Here is a 23,723-nt window from a genome sequence, read left to right on the forward strand (position 1 = left end):
GTAAAATAGTTTTGAGGGAAAGTAAAACAACTCACCAGCCCATTCTCATACATCAAAATCTGAATTTATATTATTTAGACATAAGGGACATGCTGCTTGAGGTTTTCATTATTGCCATTTTGGCCCCCAAATAATTTATGATCCACAAATTACAAAACAAATGTGGCCCTTCATTTAATTTCGCAATCTTGATGTGGCCCCCGAGCCAAAAAAGGTCTTCTGGCTATTTTCTCTTATGGCTATTAAGAGTGAACTTATAAAATCATTGGACTTTGATGACATCGTGAAGGATTTTGCAAGTGGTGAAGCCAGGAACAAATGCATCATAAGGACAGCAAAAGAAAAGATCTGTGTCTTCAGGTCATCCACAGAGTGGGTGAAAATGGTCAACTATGGGACCAGTAAACACATTGATGTCTGTGACAAACACTTCATCACAGGTTAGTTAATGATGCTAAAGACAACAGTTATAATGTTAAGTCAAAGAAGTTAATGAATCTGCATTGAAAAGGCCGTACATAGAACATTCTGAAAATGCACTTCCCTGAAGAGATTTTATGCCATAATTATCATAATAATTTGTAATTCCTCAATTTGCTAGCTGTGTAAATCCCTATATAAGAAGATGAAATTTCATATCAGGTTTATGCACGGCGTTCCCTTGAATATATTTGGCGTGATGCATAAATAATCAGTACATTTGTGCATTTGTTTGTGAACTGTATGTGACAGGGGTGAGGATGGAATTATTGTCTACTGTACATTATAGCCTACCTTATAGTTGCAGCGTGCTAGCTAGTTAGCTTGCTAAACATGTTAGCGATTTAATTAGTTTACAGTAAGGTCACATTGGACAGACTACCAATATACAGCAAAACAAAATGACAGGTGTCAAATACATTAACTGAAGATTCAGTAAGGAGATTGTATATATCAGGATATGACACCTCCGGCCACTGCGTTGGGTCGTTCATCCACTGTGATGGAGACAGACAACGACATGGAATAATTGTTTGCCTGACTGGCCATAAAGTTTGTGCTCCTAATACCTAAATATGGAATATGGTTCTAATTTTGTATGAAATAAATTTTCAAAGACAGAGGCAGTGTGAACAACAGGAAATAGGTATCCGGCAAAATCTCAATATAAAAAAGTGTCTTTCTTAAAGCGCCCTTATTATGACTGTTTTTTAACAAGTTAAAATAGTTCTATAAGTTCCATAAAACATGTTTCTGAAGTTGTTTGCTGGAAATAGCTTGTAGGAAAAGATTCTTACCTCCCTCTATTACCCTCTGTTTCAGTCCCTTTCAAAGTGTTCGGTTTTCTGCTGCTCATTGCATATTCATTAGCTGCTGCTCCTTTGCCCACGCCCACTCTAACTGTTACCATAGTAACGGTCTAACGTAATTTGCGCATGTTTTGCCCTAGACAACGCTAACATATTCCCGTTTGTAAATATAATATTATAAAATATTAACAAATGCATTATTTGTGCAAATCCCTGAAATTATATCCGGCGGGGGATGTGTATTGCTTGACCGACTGAGTCTCCGGCTTGGTTAGCGTTACTTTGTACTATTTGGCAAAACATTAGCTAGCTAAAATGTTAGTTTGCCAAAACGCTTCCCCAGAAAGCAATCGCTGGCGCACCGCCATATAATGTCGTACAGCCAGCGGGCCACAAGCTTTTGCAGCTTTTCTCATGATCTTCATTTGCATAAGCTAATTTGCATTTCAGGCGGCTTTCCACCAGCGGCCCGACTGCGTTACGCTGGCGGCTAGCCGCCGAAAAGAGGGCGTGTGCTTGTTGAAATTGCAGCTTTTCTTTTCTAAAAACGTCTAAATCGTGCAGCATAGTTGGATTACGGCTACTTGCGCAAGTTATCAAGGCAGATATGACAAACGAGCTGTTCGATTATAAAGGTTTTACTGACACCAATAACGATTTTATGACAACTAATCTTTTGTATAAATTACAATATTTGTGGATGTGGTTGTAGTTATTTGCTGGCTAACAACAATAAGCTTTGAGTGCGACCTATGGCAGCTAATGTTACAGTTTAGCTGCTAACCAGCAAAGTTGCACATGATTTTCAATCCGGTTGGTTCCTGTGCTGCTTGAAGGACAGCAATATGTCCTGACCTACAGGTTCAGCCAGGACCACTTGGAGCTTCTCTTCAACTCCATCAGAGCATCTGGTAGGGTTCATAATTTATATTTACCAGCTGCAACACTAAGTGACACAGTGTCAGCAAATGCTTGCATTGTTTTCAGTTGGTCGGTCCATATATTTTTTTTTTTACTTTTGGTAACGTTTTCTGAAGACATACACAATACCTGGAAGTGTCACAAACCATTTTGAGTATTTAGAAAAATGCCTGTGTTTGACTATTTGTTTGCAGAACTCATCATCACTGATACAGTCTGAATTGTATGATAATGTCATTCAACCTATTTTATGTGGAAAGATCATTCAGGGGTGGCTAGTTCTAATTAGTCTTTGTGAAAACATTTAAGCATAAAACATTTTAAAGCATGTATTGAATATCTGTGTACTATAATATCTTTTTTTATTTATTATTATTTATTTATTTTTAAACGATGGCTGCAATAACAACCCTAATGCCAGCCAGTTCAAGTACATCTTTAGGATGTAAAGCGGATGGCCCAGTGTGGGGTTGTTAAACCATGCAGAGGCAATGTGACGGCACAGGATGACACAGAGTCCCTACCAGCTGTCATCGACAACTCTACAAGCCTGTCAGCTGTAGATGTGTCCTCTGCAGCAGGAGAAGATCTTCCATCCCCGTTTGCTGACATTCCTGCCCTAGTACATGATCACAGCTACCTTCCCGTCCACTTCAATGGTCTTGTGGACAACGCTCTCATGTACATTTCAGGTGAAGGCTAACTGAAAGTCGATTTTCCCTATAACCCAAAGTGCCAATAGTCACAATCTGGGGAAAAACAATCTCACGATTGTCCAAAAAGGGAAGTGTTCCCTTAATTTCCCCATGCTTATTAATGATTATTGTTATTAGTTATGATATTACTAACTCAAATTTCAGGATTTGTTGTGCGACAGGCTCTGAAGAAGCTGTCGTGTGATGTCTGCCGTGCCAGCCTGGTGACAGATGCTGCATCTGCCATCAAGGACCAGAGCTACCACCAGACCACCAAGCCCTTTGGTTGATGCCTGGCAATGTGGTTGGATTGATTTCCTGCCTGTTGGGCCCTGTCCGGGGCCTCCCCCGGGTAGGGCCACAGTGTCACCGGACCCCCCCGTCTCAGTTTCCAAGGTGTTACGCTGCTATATTATTGTGCTGGGGGACATGAGGGATGTACTACTAACTTTTCTCAGTTTCCTCCAATTTTAAATTTTAGAAGGAGATGAGGTCCTGGTCCACACCTGCGGATTACCTGGTTTGGGGGGACCGTTGCTGTTCCTGTCCTTGTCCACCTGGTCATACTTCTGACCTAGTCTAAAATCAAATATACTCTGGATTTAGCCAAGAGAAATTTATTTATTATTCCAATTGGACTCTTAATATCTCACCCGGCACAGCCAGAAGAGGACTGGTCACCCCTCTGAGCCTGGGTCCTCTCTAGGTTTCTTCCTAAAATTCGACCTTCTTAGGGAGTTTTTCCTAGCCACTGAAATTCAACACTACTGTTGTTTGCTCCTTGGGGTTTAAGGCCGGGTGTCTCTGTAAAGCACTTTGTGACAACTGCTGTTGTAAAAAGCGCTTTATAAATAAATTTTGATTGATTTTGATTTGAAGCCGTGCGTAGAGGTGATCCCGACTACCTCTAATCGGAACCTCTCAACCTCACGCACTAACTCAGGCTCCTTTCCCGCCAGCGAGGTGACATTCCACGTCCCTAGAGCTAGTTTCCGTGTCCAGAGATCGGGTTGTCTAGGCCCCTGCCTTCGACCGCCACCCGATCCTCTTCGCCCCGGCCCCTTATGGTCCCTCCTGTGGGTGGTGAGCCCACGGGAGGGTGGCCCCACGTCGCCCGTTCGGGCTGAGCCCGGCCGGGCCCCATGGGGGAAGGCCCGGCCACCAGGCGCTCGCATACGAGCCCCAACCCCGGGCCTGGCTCCAGGGTGGGGCCCCGGCTGCGCCATACCGGGCGACGTCACGGTGCTCATAATTTTATTCATCATTAAGGGGGGTTTGAACCGCTCTTAGTCTGACCCGTCGCCTAAGACCTGTTTGCCTTGGGAGACCCTACCAGGGGCATATAGCCCCAGACAACATAACTCCTAGGGTCACTCGGGTACTCAAACCCCTCCACCACGTTAAGGTGGCAGTTCTTGGAGGGGACAGAGAGGTTGTTTACATTGTCTCAAAAAGGATCGGTTCAGAGGATGTGTTTGTGTTGGGATAGACAGTATGGGATAGACAGCCACCACCATAGGCTGTTAAAAATAATTCTGTCCCTGTTTTTTACGTTAAGGCTGCACCACATTGCCAGAATTACAATCCTCAGATTACAGAGCAACAACATGCGACAGAAACTTTATAAAACTGTCCTTTTCAAAGGGCATTAGCCCAAGGTATGTGTTTTCAAGGTACTGTCCTCTTTTACTTCAACAGTAGTGTAGTGCTCTCTACAGCATTTCTTTTTTTTTGGATATTTGTAAAGGGGAATCATGTACCTATTTTTTGTGTGCAAATGTCACTCTTATAATAGTTTAAAAATAAAGACTTGTGTAATGATTCCATATTTTTTGTAGTCATTCTATATCAGAACCACTGACATACAATCCAAATAGTCTACAAGTAACATCAGTGTTACCTTTCATTTGATTTGATTTCATTATGCTTCTACACGAAGAGGTTGCCCCACAGTAAGCATTTTATTGTCAGCATTTTGTCTGACAAAGTCCTATGGGGAGTTTCCATAGGGCATTTTAGTATACGCATGACCATACCTTGGCAAATAATGGTCTAAAGTACTCAATTTCATTCTATATTGATCTGCTTTTGCACACAGCTTCACAAGACCTGGTGCTAGGGCTCAGTTGTTTCTAAAGTCATATCAAGTGACCTAGAGGGCTGAAATGTGATCAGTTCAGAGCTGCTTGTTATCCGGCATAAAGAAAAAACATGTAGTAATTAAAATTATTTTATAATAGTAATTTTATTATAAAAGTGTATACATCTTGTTGCCATTCTGTAGCCTATTAATTGATTTAACATACATACCTTGTTTGTTAATTCATTACACCTATCTGGTTCTGTTCAAGGATATTTTCATATGGAAGTCCATGGTTTTAATGGTTCATATGTATGCAGTGTCATAACTTTATCTCTGAAGTTTATAACAAACCAAACCGTTTGAAAATCGGTAGAAAAATGTGCAAGTTATGGTTATTTAAAAGTACATGCACCATAAAACACAATGTTACGAGTGAGCGCGCGGCCTGTGGCAAGATGGCCGCCATGTGCGGACGTCGACCTCCATTAGCCAACAGCGCGGACAACGTATCTAGCCTTTATATATGATGTCTATGGTCAGCGCCATATCGGGACACTGGCGGCTTCAGTTTTCACCAATGGAAAAGAGCGAAGGGGCGTCGTCCATTTTTTTTTTTTACAGTCTATGGGTTAGAGAGGAGGAAGTCGGATGTAGAGGGATCAGCCAATAATTTAAGCATCAGTAGAAGAAGAAGAATTTGCACGTGTACGCCTCGGAGCAGTTGGTTTAATAGTTTTCAAGACATCAGGCACCTTTCGTGAATTACGAACGCTATAATGGTAAGTGGTTAAAGAGCAGTATTTTTATTTGTTACTCTGCGTTGTAACCTATACTTGTTTTCAGACCAACTTATTTTACCACTTTGATTAATGATATGGACCTGTTCTGTGGATTTAGATATCTGCCAAAAGATTAAGCGTACGTATTGTTAGGATCGTAAGAAAATGTATTCGTAAATTGGTATGGTCGTAATAAATGTAATGCGTAAAACATGAACCGTAAGCGTGAAATTAGATCTGTGAACGCACAAACACCCTTTAACGACATTACATTCTTAAGTTTTTCTACAAGCTCTTCGAAACTGTAAAGCTAGCAACAATAAGTTTGATCGTCTGGCCCAGTGCTCTACCAAAGCGTTATATATATAATGAAGTAATTTAGGTCCAGATATTCCTTTTAAATATTACAGTCTGGCATGTGATATTTAATAGCTGTTCTGTATATAGTATTCATGGTGGCTGTATGTGGACAGGAACTTCTGTAGTGATTGCATAATATTTTTCATTTTGCAGCAACAACCTAGAGGGATAAAAACAAATTCCCATATAGCAACGCTGTTTGAGTATTTGGGACCCCAACAAGTGAGTAGGCCTACACAACAATACAATTTCTATAAGTTTAAGTGATTTTTATCACACATGAAACGTATGCACAAACAAAGAAGAGTTACATGAAAATCAGCTTTTACTATTAAGAAAGAGAACTCTATATATCCTGATATTTACAACCACCTTACTTAATCTTCAGTTAATGTATTTATTAAATCTGTCATTTTGTTTTGCGGTATATTTGTAGTATGTCCAATGTGACATTACTGTAAACTAATTAAATTGCTAACATGTTTAGCACGCTAACTAGCTAGCACCCTGCAACTATAAGGTAGGCTATAATGTACAGTAGACAATAATTCCATCCTCACCCCGTCACATACAGTTCACAAACACATGCACAAATGTACTGATTATTGAGGCATCACGCCAAATAATTCAAGGGAGCGCCGTGCACCAACCTGACATGAATTGTCATCCTCTCATATAGGGATTCACACAGCTAGCAAATTGAGTAATTACAAATGATGATAATTAGGGCATAAAATCTCTTCAGGGAAGTGCATGTTCTATGTACGGCCTTTTCAATGTAGATTCATGCACTTCTTTGACTTAACATTATAACTATTGACTTTAGCCTCATTAACTAACCTGTGATGAAGTGTTTGTCACAGACATCAATGTGTTGACTGGACAGGTCCCATACTTGACCATTTTCACCCTCTCTGCGGATGACCTGAAGATACAGATCTCTTCTTTTGCTGTCCTTCACTTTTTTGGGAAGTAAAGGAAAGTGTAAAGTAGGTTTTTTCCCTCGTATTCAACATGAAAACACAACGCAGCAGCTTTAAGGCATGGTACCAGTAACATTTCCAATTTTGCACCATTTTCTTCTAAACTTTTACAGCGCTATCTTTCCCCAAAAAGGGGAGTGGTTGTTCGGACAAGAGAAAAGTGACGTATTGCTGCTCTCATCTATATGTTGGTGTGCTCAAAAGTTTTCATGCCCTGCAGAAATCATGACATACTGGCAGTGATTTTGAAATCACAATCATTCAAAGTTTTTAAAATTTTACTTAAGGATAGTAATCATATGTTGCACAGCTGTGTGGCTCCTTTTTAAATCATAATGATAACAGAAATCGCCCAATTGGCCCTGATCAAAAGTTGACATACCCTTGAATGTTTGGCCTTGTTACAGACACACGAGGTGACACACACAGTTTAAAATGGCTATTAAGTGTGAATTTCCCACACCTGTGGCGTTTTAAAATGCTATTTTTGTCGGTATAAATAGTCAGTGAGTTTGTTAGCTCTCACGTTGATGCACTGAGCGAGATACGGGGCCATGGGGAGCAGAAAATAACTGTCCAAAGACCTGCGTAACAAGGTAATGGAACTTTATAAAGATGGAAAAGGATATAAAAAGATATTCAAAGCCTTGCAAATACCAGTCAGTTCTGTTCAATCACTTATTAAGAAGTGCATAATTCATGCATCTCTTTAAACCAAGCCACGGTCAGGTAGACCAAGAAAGATTTCATCCAAAACTGCCAGAACAATTGTTCGGGATAAATAGGAAAAACCCACAGGTAACCTCAGGAGAAATACAGCAATCTCTGGAAAAAGACGGTGTGGTTGTTGCAAGGAGCACAATACGACGATACTTGAACAGAAATGAGACTTCAGACAATATGAATTCTTCAGCACAAAAACTGCGCACGGGACTTCATATCATCAAGGGAGATCTCAAACGTGTGCTTCATGCTAGACGACCAAAGACTTTGCCTGACCTGGAGGCATTTTGCCAAGACAAATGGGCAGCTATACCACCTGCAAGAATTCAAAGCCTCATAGACAACTATTACAAAAGACGCCCTCCTCCATAGTATTAACTTTATAATTATTGGAGAACATGTAAGAACTATGGAAGATCAACATCATGGACTCATGCAAAAAAAGATTCTCCCCTGTCTACCAGTTGCATACATTTTGTTCATGGATCAAAAGTGGACAGAATCTAACACATGGTTGGACTTCAATAGTAATGTAGTAGTTAATTGTAATGATAAACACCGATGAAATCATAGCCTACTGTCCTTCCAATGGCTAGGGTAATACTGAGTCCAATGAACGAAATGTCCTGAAATATAACTCTTCACTGAATGACTCAAAGATCAGTTAAAATTCCCATCACTATTCCATATATCCAATCGACCCCCACCCTTGTCCAGATATTCTTGTCCAGTACTTTTCTGTACCTTTCGATACATGAGGGCAGCTATACATCACTTCCCTCTCTCCTGAATGGCCACGCCCCCTTTTGGGGTAATGAGAGCGCTGTAAAAGTCCCAGTGTGGGTATAGACGACACTTGGAAATATTACTGGCACCATCCCTGAGATCCTGCTGTGTTTTGTGCATCAATCAAGAAAAAAACTCTAGTTTCCTTTTTTTTTTTTCTTTCCCAAAGATTGAAAAAAAGATCAAAGATCACTAAAATACAGTGGGGCAAAAAAGTATTTGTCAGCCACCAGTTGTGCAAGTTCTCCCACTTAAAAAGACGAGAGAGGCCTGTGATAGGTACACTCATTGGTACACTTCAACTCCGAGAGACAAAATAAGATTTTTTTCTCCAGAAAATCACATTTTATGATTTCTCTTAAAATGAATGTGTTGGTAAATTCCTTTGTAAAATAAGTATTTGGTCACGTACAAACAGGCAAGATTTCTGTCTCCCACAGACCTGTAACTTCTTTAAGAGGCTCTTCTGTCCTCCACTCGTTACCTGTATCAATGGCACCTGTTTGATCCATATAAGGTCATGTGAGTGTGCGTTTCCTCCAGTGTGTTGGCTCACATTGACTTCATGTTTAAGGGAGGGGGTATAAAGAACCGGCTGATCAGACAGGTTTCAGAGGAAGCCTGTAGCGATCTACGACTCCACTGACTCTGCAGGGACAGTTCTAGAGGTGGCACATGATTGTACAGTGGGGTTGGGAGAAAAAGGGGGTAAAATATGAAAATAAAAATAAAATAATTGTGTGAAACTCAGAACAAAATTCTTATTAGCATATTGTTTACTATTTCTTTTCTGATATTTGTGCAGCTACAAACTGTACTGTCTTCCAGTAGAAGTAGGTGACAAGGGTAGGAATGTTCAGTAATGATATTTATTGTTCTGATTTCTAGCCAAAGATGTATGCAGAGGTCTTAAAGGACAGAAGGTTGAATCTTAGGACCCTTACTGTGGACCAGGGATGGAAATAAAAAAAAATGTCCACCGGCCACTGTGGCTGGTGGATTTCAAAATCTACCAGCCACTCAATGTTTTTACCAACCACTTTCTTGTTTTTAACCAACAATGTGTAACTGCATGTGAACATTTTTACCTGGATGTGGCATTTGGACGATTCGTGGTCTTTTATGGCTTCCAGTTTTAGGTTTTTAGTCCCAACAATGAAACTATTAGTTTTGGCATCTTCTGAAGCGTGTTGACGACATACAGAGCAGTACATTATCAGATTTGTCTCGTTGTAAACTAACCAATCGCGGGACTCCCCATTGTCTGCTTTTCTCCATCGGTCTTTAAAAAAACTTTTTTAGACTTTCGCCTCTTTGTCCACTGGCTCCTCCGGAGATGTTTTCTCAGCGGACTTCTTAACGCCTGCGATGTAACGCCACAATTTTTTTTAATGTGCGCCGCCTCTAAAGTGTCTGGGTGAAACAGTATGCTATTTTTATTTACCCGCCACGGTGGCCGGTAGGTGAAGCGAGTTTACCCGCCACAACACAAAATCACACGCATTTGGCTGGTGGCGGGTGCTAATTTCCATCCCTGCTGTGGACACTACAATGTGTTTCAGTTTACCTCTGCAGAAAATGAGAATGGACTCTGATTGATGTATAGAGTCAAGTTGGAATTGACTGTGAGGTTTTTAATAGCTCACAATCCAACTGTTTTCAGATGCTACAACTCTTGCAATTTTGTCCTCTCACTTAAGATTAGGGGAGTTGATAGACCCTAGGAACTTTGTCTAATTTAGCTGTAAGAAATTACCCATCAATGTGATGAGAAGTTGGGAAATGTTCTGATGTCAATATCCACCTGCACAATTTGGTCTGTGTTTAATTCCAAGTTATTTTGACTGCAGTAGGTATAAATACCTAATTCTCCATTCGCCATTCTTCTGTTCAATCAATATTTACACTACAGCTACCTTTGGGGGATTCTATTGTTACCTCGCCTGCACATTAACATTTAAAAATGTTTTAAATTCGGAATGGGAATATACTGTCAGATTTGAAGGAAGGCAGGACACTAGGAGCAGAGGTACAGCAGGGTAACATCCTTTTAATTGTAACAACAAAACAAAAGGAAAGGCAAACTAATGCACAACACAGCTGGCACAAACAAGATTTCCATTTCATCTTGATTGGAAGCTATTAAAAATAGTTAATGTGAATTAGGTAGAAGAGTTTTAATGAATTAGTGTAATTGTAAAATAAAGTCAAGATCATCAATTTGGAAAATATCGGAGGTGTATCTTTTCAGACGGGAGGTAAAGGAACACAACACACGTGTTCTTGGATCTCTAACTCTTATGGATAGTGAGCTATTAAAAAGAGAGGAATTTATCCTTCAAACCAAAACCATTAACCGAAATGAGAAATGGCAAATCTAAGGGGCGTATTCTTTACAAGGAAGGTCAGTGAACAAAATGCAAGTGGTTTTAGAGGTCCATGTCATCTGGATTGGAAGCTAAAACATTGTATAAAAGGATAAATTCTGATATAATCACCGAAATGTAAAAGGGCAAATCTAATGGTCAGTGACCAACATACAAGTGGTTGTAGGTGTATATGTCACCTCTATAGGAATCTATTAAAAAATGTAATGTGTACGGTTTAACAACCAAAATATATGTAGAAAATGTATTTAATAACACAAAACTTCTCTACCTATGACTTACCTTCACATGGGCAGGTATTACTAGGTTGACACAAAAGAAAAAAAAATTTTAGTCACATTGAATTAGTGGTATTGCACTTTCATGATGGTCCCTAAACTACTGAACAGACATTTGACCGCATTTTGCAACATTTTGGGCTCTGCTTTATTTATGATAAAATCAAAGGGTGTACCTTACTCTATACTCTAAACCAATTGTTTATAGTCCACTGTCGTCTTTGTACGATTTTTTTTGGAAGAGGTATTGACGATCAAACTCTGAATATCAAACATAAAAGCTAATTTACCCCGGTACTTGTAATATTTTTGTTGAATTGGTCAATTGTGACCAGTAAACAGTATCCTTGGTTTTTAGTTTTGTGAGTAATTATTTAGCATAATACATTTGATGAACATTAGATTTACATTTGATGAATTAGCTTCCACAATAAGCTGAATCTCCTATTGAAAAACGTTCAATGGGAACATTTTAGTTTTTTTTTAATATCCACGGAAATCATGTATTTAATTTGTAAGTTCCATTGAAATTAAACCGGGGCTCTGATCATTCATCTGGGATTATCGTGCATTCATCCATTGATGTCATCCATTCAGTGAGGGGTGATTAGCGCCTGGAAGCTATGGGCTGTTGGCCATTTATGTCTTAAAACCGGGTAAAATCGGTAAATCGTCTCTAAAAAGTTTTCCTTTTTTTAGTTTAGAATTCTGACAATTGAAATATTTTATATACATTTATATAAAAGTAATGGAAGGAGGTTGTAGCTTTCAGAATGGAAGTTTTACTTTAATTACAAACCCAAACGCCAATTTACGTAGGCATTTGGCCTTCCTGTTGTTAACTATTGTCAGATTTATCCTAATACCTTTCATCCGGGATGGTCTAGCATTCATTTTTAATACATTTTATAACTGATAATCAAAAAGGTAAAATTGTCAATTTCTCACAACTGTATTGTTCAATAATGTGTATTTGTGGTCACTTTCCAAGGAAATGATAATCCGTGAGATAACTGAAAAGCAATTTCCCTTTTCTTGGGTCAGGTTAAGGAAAGTGAACCTCATGTGGGACACAGGTCTGTTATGATCGTGATTGTTTTTTATTTTTCCCCATTGTGATCATATTTTATTCCAACAAACATGTATATCAGTCATGGATGGCTCTGATTTTGTCTTTATTATAGCAGAGGGAGGACAAACCCAGCCTGCTGCTCTTCTTCCACACTGAGCCCAAACAAGAGTCACTGGATTCTGATTGTGAAACTCAATGGGTATTGGGGGATTCAGAGATGACATCAGTAAAGCTGGAGGAAAAAAGTCAAAATCTGGGGCGGAATGTTACCAATAAAGATGAAGAGGAGGAGAAAAATGTGGTTATCATTAATAATGGAGAGGGAGATTTACTCACTCAAGGTAAGAACTGGTTTAATGTTGTCATTGTCACTGTGGTCATTTGTTGTTTTTGGCGGTCCACGTAAACTGAGCTGGCCTCAAAGAGCGAATTTCCCTGCCTGACTGACTGACTACCCGTTGTTAAGTAGCGTAGTTGTTAGAGACGCAGACTCCGGATCAACCAATTCCATCTTCGACTCCTGTCACAGTCAAAACACATTATTCCTTAGGGTTTGTTCAGGACAGCCAAAAATGTCACTGTGTACAACTTTCAGTAGCTACGTTATAGGAAGCATAACTTAAAACAGTTCTGATGGATATTAAAATTTGTTCAGGATAGTCAAACGCTTCACTGGCTACACGATTTTCTCATCTTTTCACAAAACAGTTAGTTATTGTCACATTTACTGCTGTGCAAAAGCCTGTAACTCTATCTTTGGTCGGTAATTAGTTATTGTCATTTTTGGAACATTTAAAGATCTGCTTCATCATGTGGACAAATATTTTGAGTACTTTTTGTTTTGTTGAGAAAATAGTGCCAGAGAAGACAAGGCAGAATCCCGTAACATCAGTTACGGTTCTTTTTCTTTGTTTTGCTGCACTCCGGAATGCTTAAATTGAGGTATGGTGTTCTGCCTTTGTTTTGCTGTGCATCAGTTAAGTTACTGAGTTACGGTGTCATGCCCATGTATTAATGTAAGATTAGGCTACAACATAAATTGATGGAGGATGGATGGATAGACTGGCAATCTACAAAAAGTATTTGTAAGCTAACACGTAACTACTTGACAAACAAAAACATATTTCACCCATATAGAAGCTCAATATTAGATAATATATTAGCATTATCATCACTCCAAGTTTGAATATTTCACTACACACCATTAACCACTGTGTTAAACTGACTAAAGTTTCTTGTTCAGTTTACCTCCACCACAAATGGCATCTATGAAATATATGGCTTTTGCCCCTGGCCGTTTTAACAGCTTATTAGCCGGTAACAGGCTTACTACTGTCTAACATACAACTTACAACATACATCCAACAGATATACTCGCAATATACACATTTCATTTTTTTAGGCTTCCTATAACGTAGCTAGCGAGGTTTTTGTCTGTCTATCCTGACCCAAAAAGCATGCACTGATGTGTACTTCCAAAATGCACCATAAGTAGATGCAATATAACCGTGAACAGTTTTATTTTAGGCTTACTACAACATAGCTGCTGAAGGTTTTGATCTATCCAGAACAAATCCTTACGCACAGTTTGCTTTGACTGTGTTAACATTTGAACGCGAGACCTATTGGTTGCAGGTCCGCATCTCTAACCACTGCGCTGTTTAAGGTCAGTCAGGTCGACATTCCTGTATTTGAACATTTTAATATTGTGAGATGCTGGATTTGTGATTTCCATGAGCTGTAAGCTGTAGTCATCAAGATAAAAAAAAAAAAAAGGTGTAACTAATCTAGAATATATTAAATTATCACTTTTTTATTTGAATTACTGAAAATGAACTTTTCCAAAATATTCTTATTTAGAGATGCACCTGTATGTAAAATTGATACAAGGTAAATATTTTATCTGCAACTATCTTCCTTGAGAACTAACAAAATAGGGTTGGAACCACAGTGTACAACGACAGGAGTTAGCACAGGTTTCCCAACCCATTGTACAGGGGCAATCCCATCAGCCCTCTCTAGTGGAACTAAACTAATCTGACTTCAGTACATTCCACTCCCGTTTGGCTACATAAGTTGAAATTATAAAAACTAAAGCAATTGTAATGAAAAGTTTAGCTCTTCGGTATCAGAAACCGGATCCAGAAATGGAAGTGGGTCTACCTTGGAATACTGAGAATGTGTTGCTTTTAGCTGTTCGTGTGAGAGCAACAAGCACACTTTGACCCACAAATAATGTTAATTTAGAAGTACAAAATCAAGGTTTGATGCGCATTTGCTTCAACAACGGCTGGTCAATTATGGACAGATCACTGAACATTTCTCATTAATCTAGAGATAAAAAATTAATCTAAAACATCTGTCATCTTAACTAAATGCATGTCTTGTTTTAATGTTTTTGAGAAAGTTATTTTCTACAAATTCAATTCTGTAAATTATTTCACTGTTTCATATTGAGTGTTAGCAGAGGAAGTAGAGGGAAATTATATAGAGGACGTGTACAACTAGGAAAAGGTGATGTTATAACTTTATTTATAAAGGGTTAGAATTCTAGTAAAAGCAATGGTATTAAAGTCGTAAGGGGAGACACTTAATTAGAAATACCAGAAATAGTATTTTATAATGACAACAGGAGAGAGGAGGAAGTTTAGGATAGGAAAGTAAAGGGTCTGTTTAAGGTGTATAATGAAAGAAAAGGTTCAACATTTTATACAGTCAGACAGATTATAAAACAATGGGCCCCTGGGCACAGCACCTTCAAAGCCTGAACCCCACCAACGGCAAATGAAGCCAATAGCTTAATTATCACCTTTACTTGCATCTCAACCGGATTTACACTGCATTAACTCTATTGTAGACAACACCATTTCTGTATGCTGGGAATGGGATTTACAACATAGAACTTACACACTCAAAGCAAACAGCTCATTCACTAAATTGCAGTTAAATCACAGCTAATATTACAGCATAAATAATTAAATTGTCTTACCTTATGATGCATTTGTTCCTGGCTTCGCTACTTGCAAAATCCTTCACGATGTCATCAAAGTCCAATGTTTTTATAAGTTCACTCTCAATAGCCATAAGATAAAATAGCGTGAAGACCTTTTTTGGCTCGGGGGCCACATCAAGATTGTGAAATTTAATGAAGGGCCACATTTGTTTTGTAATTTGTGGATAATAAATTATTTGGAGGCCAAAACGGCAATATAGAAAACATTAAACAGCATGTCCCTTATTTCTAAATAATATAAATTCAGATTTTGATGTATGAGAATGGGCTGGTGAGTTGTTTTACTTTCCATCAAAACTATTTTACTACTGGATGGAATTGTTTCACAGGACTTAATTTGCCCACCACTGGCCTAAACTGTCCTTGGATTCTGCACAGAGGAGTGCATTAAACAAATTGTCCAGGTTTCTCTTGGCCCACAGACTGTCAGGGACTCTGAGAAAGCATGTCAATGGCAACATTAAATGTATCTATTTGAAACTTTTGTCTTCCATCAAAATATAAAATCCTGCTCTCCACTCTAATCAGCAAATATTTTGCATTTCTTTCTCTAATGGTTGTCATGTCTGCACGCATGGCTAATCCCAGGTACACTTAAAGGCTTTGTCTCAAAGCTGTCAAAGGGTCTCTTTGCGATTCGATTTGAGTGTCCTAACTGCAAGGTTAAGGTCTCTATCACTCCGCTGTGGAATAATGCTAGTTGCTAGAATCCTTGATAATACTGTGTCCCAAAATGTGTCTAAATGCCTTTTCATGTCTGTCACAGATGGGATTCCTGAAGTGGAGACACTTGGAGAGAAACAACAGGAAGACTACAATCATAAGAAGTCTCACCACTGTCCCCATTGTGAAAAACAGTTTTCATCTCTATCACTGTTAAAAAAACACATTAAGATCCATACTGGAGAGAAGCCTTACTCCTGTTCTGACTGTGGGAAGTGTTTCTCTCAATTAGGTCACCTTAAAGTTCACCAGCGCATACATACTGGTGAAAAGCCTTACTCCTGTTCTGACTGTGGGGAGTGTTTCTCTTAATTAGGTCACCTTAAAGTTCACCAGCGCATACATACTGGTGAAAAGCCTTACTCCTGTTCTGACTGTGGGAAGGGTTTCTCTGGATTAGGTTACCTTAAAGTTCACCAGCGCATACATACTGGTGATAAGCCTTACTCCTGTTCTGACTGTGGGAAGTGTTTCTCTCGATTAGGTCACCTTAAAGTTCACGAGCGCATACATACTGGTGATAAGCCTTACTCGTGTTCTGACTGTGGGAAGTGTTTTATCTCATCATGTGAGCTTACTAGACATCAGAGAGTGCATACTGGTGAGAAGCCTTACTCCTGTTCTGACTGTGGGAAGTGTTTCTCTCAATTAGGTCACCTTAAAGTTCACCAGCATATACATACTAGTGATAAGCCTTACTCCTGTTCTGACTGTGGGAAGTGTTACTCTCAACCAGGTTACCTTAAAGTTCACCAGCGCAGACATACTGGTGAAAAGCCTTACTCCTGTTCTGACTGTGGGAGGTGTTTCTCTGAATTAGGTAGCTTTAAATATCACCAGCGCATACATACTGGTGAAAAGCCTTACTCCTGTTCTGACTGTGGGAAGGATTTTATCTCATTATCTGCACTTACTTCACATCAGAGAGTGCACACAGGTGAGAAACCTTTGAGTGAAATAAGTATTCGACTCCTCCGCAAAACATGACTGATTGGTGGCAAAACGCTTGTTGGCAATCACAGAGGTCAGACGTTTCTTTTTAGTTGGCCACCAGGTTTGCACACATCTCAGGAGGGATTTTGTCCCACTCCTTTTTGCAGATCTACGCCAGGTCATTAAGGTTTTGAGGCTTACTTTTGGCAATTCAAACCTTCAGCTCCCTCCACAGATTTTCTATGGGATTAAGGTCTGGAGACAGGCTAGGCCACTCCAGGACCTTAGTGTGCTTCTTCTCGAGCCACTCCTTCGTTGCCTTGGCCGTGTGTTTTGGGTCATTGCCATGCTGGAATACCCATCCACAACCCATTTTCAATGCTCTGGCTGATGGAAGGAGGTTCTCACCCAAGATTTGACGGTACATGGCCCCGTCGCGGTGAAGTTGTCCTATCCCCTTAGCAGAAAAACACCCCAAAGCATAACGTTTCCACCTCCATGTTTGATGGTGTGGATGGTGTTCTTGGGGTCATAGGCAGCATTCCTCCTCCTATAAAACATGGCATATTGAGTTGATGCCAGAGAGCTCGATTTTGGTCTCATCTGACCACAACACTTTCACCCACTTGTCCTCTGAATCATTCAGATGTTCATTGGCAAACTTAAGATGGGCTTGTATATGTGCTTTCTTGAGCCTTGTGTGGGTCTACAATCTTGTCCCTGTCATCCTTGGACAGATCTTTGGTCTTGGCCATGTTGAAGAGTTTGGAATCTGATTGCTTGCTTCTGTAGACGGGTGTCTTTTATACCAGTAACAAAATGAGATTAGGAGCACTCCCCCTAAGACTGTGCTCCTAATCTCAGCTCGTTACCCGTGTAAACGACACTTGTGAGCCAGACATTTTTCTGATAAAGAGGGGATAAAATACTTGTTTCACTTATTAAAATGCAAATCAATGTGTAACTTTTTATACATGCGTTTTGGGGGATTTTCAAATAAACCTACCATTAAAATTATAGACTGACCATTTCTTTGTCAGTGGGCAAATGTACAAAATCAGCAGGGGAATAAATAAGTTTTTCCCTCACTGTATATAGAGAAGAAACTTCCTATATACAAACCAGATTCCAACAATTTTGGGACACTGTACAAATTGTGAGTAAAAAACTAATAGAATAATTTACAAATCTCAAACTTATATTTTATTCACAATAGAATATAGATAGCATAGCAGCATAGCATAGCATAGCATAGCATCATCTTCCGCTTTTTCCGGGGCCGGGTCGCGGGGGCAGCAGTCTAAGCAGGGATGCCCAGACTTCCCTCTCCCCAGACACTTCCTCCAGCTCTTCCGGGGGGACACCGAGGCGTTCCCAGGCCAGCCGGGAGACATAGTCCCTCCAGCGTGTCCTAGGTCTTCCCCGGGGTCTCCTCCCGGTGGGACGGGACCGGAACACCTTCCCAGGAAGGCGTTCCGGAGGCATCCGAAACAGATGCCCAAGCCACCTCAGCTGACCCCTCTCGATGTGGAGGAGCAGCGGCTCTACTCTGAGCTCCTCCCGGGTGACCGAGCTTCTCACCCTATCTCTAAGGGATCGCCCAGCCACCCTGCGGAGAAAGCTCATTTCGGCCGCCTGTATCCGGGATCTTGTCCTTTCGGTCATGACCCAAAGCTCATGACCATAGGTGAGAGTAGGAACGTAGATTGACCGGTAAATCGAGAGCTTCGCCTTGCGGCTCAGCTCTTTCTTCACCACGACAGACCGATACATCGACCGCATTACTGCAGAAGCTGCACCGATCCGTCTGTCAATCTCCCGTTCCATCCTTCCCTCACTCGTGAACAAGACCCCTAGATACTTAAACTCCTCCACTTGAGGCAGGCACTCTCCACCAACCTGAAGTGGGCAAGCCACCCTTTTCCGACTGAGGACCATGGCCTCGGATTTGGAGGTACTGATTTTCATCCCCACCGCTTCACACTCGGCTGCAAACCGTCCAAGTGCATGCTGAAGGTCCTGGCTTGAAGGGGCCAACACGACAACATCATCCGCAAAGAGCAGAGACGAAATCGTGTGGTCCCCAAACCTGACACCCTCCGGCCCCTGGCTGCGCCTAGAAATTCTGTCCATAAAAATTACGAACAGAACCGGTGACAAAGGGCAGCCCTGCCGGAGTCCAACATGCACAGGGAACAAGTCTGACTTACTGCCGGCAATGCGGACCAAGCTCCTGCTTCGGTCGTACAGGGACCTGACAGCCCTTAGCAAAGGACCCAGGACCCCATATTCCCGAAGCACTCTCCACAGGATGCCGCGAGGGACACAGTCGAATGCCTTCTCCAAATCCACAAAACACATGTGGACTGGTTGGGCAAACTCCCATGAACCCTCCATCACCCTGTAGAGGGTATAGAGCTGGTCCAGTGTTCCACGGCCTGGACGAAAACCACACTGTTCCTCCTGAATCCGAGGTTCTACTATCGGCCGTATTCTCCTCTCCAGAACCCTGGCATAGACTTTCCCGGGGAGGCTGAGAAGTGTGATCCCCCTATAGTTGGAACACACCCTCCGGTCCCCCTTCTTAAAAAGAGGGACCACCACCCCGGTCTGCCATCCCAGAGGCACTGTCCCTGACTGCCACGCGATGTTGCACAGGCGTGTCAACCAAGACAGCCCCACAACATCCAGAGACTTGAGGTACTCAGGGCGGATCTCATCCACCCCCGGTGCCTTGCCACCGAGGAGTTTCTTAACCACCTCGGTGACTTCAGCCCGGGTGATGGACGAGTCCACCTCTGAGCCCTCATCCTCTGCTTCCTCAATGGAAGACGTGACGGCGGGATTGAGGAGATCCTCGAAGTACTCCTTCCACCGCCCGACGACATCCCCAGTTGAGGTCAACAGCTGCCCACCTCTACTGTAAACAGCGTTGGTAGGGCACTGTTTCCCTCTCCTGAGGCGCCGGATGGTTTGCCAGAATCCCTTTGAGGCCAGCCGATAGTCCTTCTCCATGGCCTCACCGAACTCCTCCCAGGCCCGAGTTTTTGCCTCCACAACCACCCGGGCTGCAGTCCGCTTGGCCTGTCGGTACCCGTCAGCTGCCTCTGGCCCCCACAAGCCAACCAGGCCTGATAGGACTCCTTCTTCAGCTTGACAGCATCCCTTACTTCCGGTGTCCACCACCGGGTTTGGGGATTGCCGCCTCGACAGGCACCGGAGACCTTACGGCCACAGCTCCGAGTGGCCGCTTCGACAATGGCGGTGGAGAACATGGTCCACTCGGACTCAATATCTCCAGCCTCCCTCGGGATCCAGTCAAAGCTCTGCCGGAGGTGGGAGTTAAAGATCTCTCTGACAGGAGACTCGGCCAGACGTTCCCAGCAGACCCTTACAGTACGCTTGGGCCTGCCGAGTCTGTCCAGCTTCCTCCCCCGCCATCGGATCCAACCACCAGTTGACAGCTCCGCCCCTCTCTTCACCCGAGTGTACAAGACATACGGCCGCAGGTCAGATGAAACGACAACAAAGTCGATCATCGACCTGCGGCCTAGGGTGTCCTGGTGCCACGTGCACTGATGGACACCCTTATGCTTGAACATGGTGTTCGTTATGGATAAACTGTGACTAGCACAGAAGTCCAATAACTGAACACCACTCGGGTTCAGATCAGGGGGGCCGTTCCTCCCAATCACGCCCCTCCAGGTGTCACTGTCGTTGCCCACGTGGGCGTTGAAGTCCCCCAGTAGAACGATAGAGTCCCCAGTCGGAGCACTTTCCAGCACCCCTCCCAGAGACTCCAAGAAGGTCGGGTACTCTGCACTACCGTACGGCCCATAGGCACAAACAACAGTGAGAGACCTATCCCCGACCCGTAGGCGCAGGGAAACGACCCTCTCGTTCACCGGGGGTAAACTCCAACACATGGCGGCAGAGCTATAAGCAAACCCACACCAGCCCGCCGCCTCTCACCATGGGCAACTCCAGAGTGGTGAAGAGTCCATCCTCTCTCAAGGAGTGTGGTTCCAGAGCCCAAGCCGTGCGTAGAGGTGATCCCGACTACCTCTAGTCGGAACCTCTCAACCTCACGCACCATCTCAGGCTCCTTCCCCGCCAGCGAGGTGACATTCCACGTCCCTAGAGCTAGTTTCCGTGTCCGGGGATCGGGTTGTCTAGGCCCCCGCCTTTGACTGCCGCCCGATCCTCTCTGCACCGGCCCCTTATGGTCCCTCCTGTGGGTGGTGAGCCCACGGGAGGGCGGCCCCATGTCGCTTGTTCGGGCTGGGCCCGGCCGGGCCCCATGGGGAAAGGCCCGGCCACCAGGTGCTCGCGAACGAGCCCCAACCCCGGGCCTGGCTCCAGGGTGGGGCCCCGGCTGCGCCATGCCGGGCGACGTCACAGAACACATGATTTTTTTCTTCATTAAGGGGTTTTTGAATATAGAATATAGAATATAGATGACAAATAAAATGTTTAACTGAGAAAATGTTTAAATTTAAGGGGAAAATAAGTTAATTTTAAATTTCATGGCATCAACATATCTCAAAAAAGTTGGGACAAGGCCATATTTACCACTGTGTGGCATCCCCTCGTCTTTTTATAACCGACTGCAAACGTCTAGGGACTGAGGAGACAAGTTGCTCAAGTTTATGAATAGGAATGTTGTCCTATTCTTGTCTAATTCTAGTTGATCAACTGTCTTAGGTCTTCTTTGTCGCATCTTCCTCTTTATGATGCGCCAAATGTTTTCTATGGGTGAAAGATCTGGACTGCAGGCTGGCCATTTCAGTACCCGGATCCTTCTTCTATGCAGCCATGACATTGTAATTGATGCAGTATGTGGTCTGGCATTGTCATGTTGGAAAATGCAAGGTCTTCCCTGAAAGAGACGACATCTGGATGGGAGCATATGTTTTTCTAGAACTTGGATATTACTGTCAGCATTGATGGTGCCTTTCCAGATGTGTAGGCTGCCCATGCCACACGCACTCATACCATCAGAGATGCAGGCTTCTGAACTGAGCGCTGATAACAACTTGGGTTGTCCCTGTCCTCTTTAGTCCGGATGACATGGCGTCCCAGTTTTCCAAAATGAACTTCAAATTTGTATTCGTCTGACCACAGAACACTTTTCCACTTTGCCACAGTCCATTTTAAATGATCCTTGGCCCAGAGAATACGCCTGCGCTTCTGGATCCTGTTTAGATACGGCTTCTTTTTTGACCTATAGAGTTTTAGCCGGCAACAGTGAATGGCACGGTGGATTGTGTTCACCGACAATATTTTCTGGAAGTATTTCTGAGCCCATCTGGAAACTCCTTTCTGATATTGCTCCACTATTTTTCGCCGCAGTATTGGGGGAATTGGTGGTCCTCTGCCCATCTTGACTTCTGAGAGACACTGCCACTCTGAGAGGCTCTTTTTATACCCAATCATGTTGCCAATTGACATAATAAGTTGCAAATTGGTCCTCCAGCTGTTCCTTATCTGTACATTTAACTTTTCCGGCCTCTTATTGCCACCTGTCCCAACTGTTTTGGAATGTGTAGCTCTCATGAAATCCAAAATGAGCCAATATTTGGCATGACATTACAAAATGTCTTACTTTCAACATTCAATATTTTATCTATATTCTATTGTGAATAAAATATAAGTTTTGTAAATTATTCCATTCCTTTTTTACTCACAATTTGTACAGTGTCTCACCTTTTTTGGAATCGGGTTTGTAGAACATCATCAATGTAGTCAGTCAATAAATATAGTGTGTGTGCATGCGTGTGCGTGTGCGTGTGCGTGTGTGTGTGCGTGCAGCTGGCTGGCTGGAATGATAATGAACTGAAATAGAGGGGTTGATCTGTGGACATCAGAGGGTTGAAATGCGGATTCATTTTAATGGTTTATATACCTGGATGTTGGACTGCAACAATTATTAGACCAAGTTGACTCTTTCGTCTTGAATAACTTTTAAACTGACATTGTAATACACTAGATTGTAACCTGTATGTAAAATCATTTAATGATGTCAGTCAATAAATATACTGTAAATATAAGAGGGTTTGTGTGTGTGTGTGTTTGTGTGTGGGGGGGTGGCTCCCATTCCCAGGATCCTCCTTAAACATGGTTAGGACTTCTAGTGAGCAAGTAGCATTTGATTGTAGCGATTGCTTCCTGCATATATGCTGAATTAATAAAGGCTCAATTTGTGCATTCAGACTTCTCATGGTCATTTCTGGTAATTCCCACAACAAGGGTCCCAGATTCTACAGCTTTACATCCATGACTGAGATTACAGTCTGCTTCTCTACCACAAGGAGTCGCTACAGTGCAACGTTGCAAGGCAGCCCGGTGTGACTTCCACCCATCCACCCCGGCAGCACTGAGACAAATTACTCTGTACTATGATGGATCCACAGGCAGAGTCAGTATGATGTAACCAGGCAGTTCCTGAAGAAATGTTGTAGATGGGAAATTCAAGTCCTTATGAGACAACATGGTAGAATGAAGGGAGGTCTACAAAATGAAAGAGTGTAATAATAAAACAGTGGGAATGAATGGTGGATCAGTGGATATCAGAGGGGTGGAATGAAGATTAGTTCTAATGTTGCATATACTTGGACTAACTATTTTTTATTAAGAATATGTTTTTGTTTGTCATGGTGGTCTTGTTTGTTGTGGTGTGTTTCCTTCCAGTCCTGCTA

At 42.1% G+C, this 23,723-nt stretch overlaps 1 protein-coding gene and 1 pseudogene across 2 annotated transcripts in view; both read left to right on the forward strand.

Moving 5' to 3' along the window:
• LOC109615482 (zinc finger protein 501-like) overlaps nucleotides 1-23,723 on the forward strand; it is a 1,152,720-nt gene that overhangs the window by 798,904 nt on the left and 330,093 nt on the right. The gene's annotated exons all lie outside the window — the stretch shown is intronic.
• The window catches only part of LOC105028579, a 101,460-nt pseudogene that overhangs the window by 39,956 nt on the left and 37,781 nt on the right, over nucleotides 1-23,723 (forward strand).

Source organism: Esox lucius, chromosome 11, assembly GCF_011004845.1.
Source record: "Esox lucius isolate fEsoLuc1 chromosome 11, fEsoLuc1.pri, whole genome shotgun sequence".
NCBI classification, from domain to species: Eukaryota; Metazoa; Chordata; class Actinopteri; order Esociformes; family Esocidae; genus Esox; species Esox lucius.